Below are 2,983 nucleotides of genomic sequence, written 5' to 3' on the forward strand. Positions count from 1 at the left end.
CTTGGCAGGGTAGAAGTCATCTTCAGCTAAGACAGTTTTATTTTTTAACAGAGTGGTTGGCCTCTGGAATGAGTTGACTTCAGGTGTTTTGGAGACAGAAAATTTAAGTGAGTTTAGTAGAAAGTTTGATAACTGTATGAATGATAAGGGCTGGCTTTGAGGTTTTTGTTTTATTTTTTTATTTAATAGTTTTAGTTTAGTTTAGGGGTGGGACAGCCTCAATGGAGCAATAGGTCCCTTGTTGTCCCTAAACATTATGTTATGTTATAAATTTGTAATGGTTAAGTAACTAATTTGTGAATGGTTAGATTACTATAGGTTGTTTGTTGTTATTAGGTAAGTATATTATGTAAATTTGTTTTCTGGCTGAGTGAGTATTGTAAGGGTTGTGTACGTGTTCCAGCTATGTTACAGTGTTATGCAAATAATATTTTCAGGAAATGTGATTTTGTCATCTACAAGGGCATAGATAGGTATAACTTTGAATTATGTACTGTGTGTTTATCAGAAAGCTTGATAACTATATGCATGATAAGGGCTGGCTTTCAGGTTTATTTTATGTTTTATTTTATATTCTTATTTAATAATTTTAGTTTAGTTTAGTAGATGGGACAGCTCAGATGGACCAATAGGTCCTTTGTTGTTCCTAAATATTAAATGATGTTATTTTGGTTACTACAATATCTGGCAAAGGATAAAAAAGTACTTTCAAGATTTCAATGGTAAATTAGTTTCAGTTTTCAAGTAATACAACTTTAAACTTTTAATGAATGTTGTGCTCATCAGTTTACTACTTTCAAGCTGCAGAAGAATCATTTGTAAATACAGTTTTCCTCCAGTTCATCAATATCATTTATGTCAGTATTTTGGGTAAGTAGTAGAATAATTACTTTTTTGCAAATTAATTTCCCATTACTAAAGGCTAGTTTAAGTGACCTGTTTTCATTAGTAAACTAGTCTATATACACTTGTACTTATACTACATAATAAAAGTTGTAGTGGGGGAAGGTCCAAAGTCATATTGACCCTAACCTCAGTTGCAAGTTCAAGAATGGAAGGTGTGATGTTTGCATAAATCATTTATATTAATTAAATATAAACATGGAAGCAGTCATGAATGGGCTTCTATTGAACTTGAAATTAAAGTGATCAGAAAGGTTGTCCAAAAGCTTCTCACAGTCAAAAAGGGTAAGAAAACTATGAAGCTGAAGGAATAATAAGATACTTCTTTTGTGTCATTACATTGTAACAACTTTGTCTTAGATCATTGATGGTTCAGTGATTAACATGTAGACTTGTTAAGACCTCATCCAATGAAAATCATAAGGTACAGTTGAACTGTTAGAATGTTTGTTGTTTCTAATAAATGTGCAGAGTTTCCTATCAAATAAAGTTGAAATGGCCCTGAGCAAAAGTACTCTTGCTATGGGAAGACTTCTTTTCAACAACACCAAAACAACATTTCTGATACTTTACGTTACCCCACATTTAGCCTTCTATAGCTATTCTCATTCAATGCTGCCCTCTTTATGCAAAAAGTGTTTTTTTGCATGCCACAAGCCTCGCATTCCCATTTTGTTTCTCAGTTGCAAGTGGGTGCTAGCATGCCTTTCCCTCCACAGGCCTCGGATCATTTTGCCTTGGCTTACCATCAGGTAGATTTCCCTTTTCTTGATTCTCAGCAGTTAGAATAACTTTGACCTGTATGGGGGAGCTAACCCTGACAGTCCTATCAATTTATCCCATGCTCAGTTTTTTTGCCCTCGTCTTACCCTTACAATTCTCCACTGGTATTTGTTCACCATAGACCTCCTTTCTGAAGTACTCCATTGATCTCTAAGGGATTTTTGGGGGATACATTCTTACTCATTATCTCCATTGGCATGATTATCCACTTCAGCTCTCTACTTTCACACGTGGTTTCTTTCTTGTTGGAATCTCCTTTGGAGGGATGCTGTCTTGTCCCAAGTTTGTTTACCATCCACTTATTTTTGGGACTTGTGGATGGCTCCTTTTCTCCATCAGTCCATTTTTGGGGATATTCCAGAGAATATGGAATCTGTGAAGCAACATTCGACCCTTTTATTTTTGGTTGCTTGTTTGTCTCAATCTGAGCCCTGTTACTGTTCCACATCTTGTATCCTCCTGTCCTTTACCTGTTCCTACCACTAGGGGTTGTACCATTCATTGTGTTTCTTGATGTAGGTTTCATCGATGCTAGCAATACTGGTGACTATCCTGTAGGTTCTGGTCCAGTAGGGTTTTCGTGGTCACATGTTGCACTGTCTCCAGTGTTGGCATTATGATATACTGTGGTTTGGAGTCCAATCCAACTGTTTTTCTCTCCCTTTTGGTTGTGCTTCTCCCTTTTTCCACCCATGTATGTAATATCTCTTTCCACACTGAGTGCAGAGTATACCTGGTAAAGTGGTCCAGTATCCAATCTATGATCCTCTATTATGGGGATCACAATTCTGGAGTGTTCTTTGGACACTTCTGAAGGATTCTTATTTCTATTCCTTGCACCGGTACCTCCACCTATTCAGTGTGGGATTCTAGCTATATATGTGAGAGGAGGTAATGTACCGTATCGAAAGTTATAATTTTCCTATATTGAAAATCTATTTCCTATAGGTCCTTACCTCCTCTCACCCTTCATTCTCACAGAAAACCAATGCTTCTTTTTCTGCCTAGACTCAAAGTGATAGTTCAATAGAATCAGATAGAGGAAGTCGTACATCGGAAGGGTGTATCGCACTCCTATTGGTATAGGTTCGTTGCATGATAATGTACATGTGAGACACAACTGAACCATATAGAGGGCAGCACTGAACAAGAGGAGGTAAGTACCTATCAGAAATACATTTTCAGTGTAGGAAAATTATAACTTTACTAGAATTTCAATGTATTTTTGCAGCTTGTGCTTTAATCCTAAGCTTATGTAAAAATTATATAAGCAATTGGCAAGGGTAAAAACTTTTAG

At 36.4% G+C, this 2,983-nt stretch overlaps 1 protein-coding gene across 1 annotated transcript in view; it reads left to right on the forward strand.

Moving 5' to 3' along the window:
- Positions 1-324: 324 nt before the first annotated feature.
- The window catches only part of LOC106465320 (Fanconi anemia group I protein-like), a gene marked incomplete at its 3' end in the record, with an annotated part of 94,637 nt that continues 91,978 nt past the window's right edge, over positions 325-2,983 (forward strand). Inside the window, exons 1-2 of the mRNA XM_013925530.2 lie at positions 325-336; positions 802-870. The remainder of the gene's footprint in view (positions 337-801; positions 871-2,983) is intronic.

This window comes from Limulus polyphemus, unplaced genomic scaffold (assembly GCF_000517525.1).
Source record: "Limulus polyphemus unplaced genomic scaffold, Limulus_polyphemus-2.1.2 Scaffold1907, whole genome shotgun sequence".
NCBI classification, from domain to species: Eukaryota; Metazoa; Arthropoda; class Merostomata; order Xiphosura; family Limulidae; genus Limulus; species Limulus polyphemus.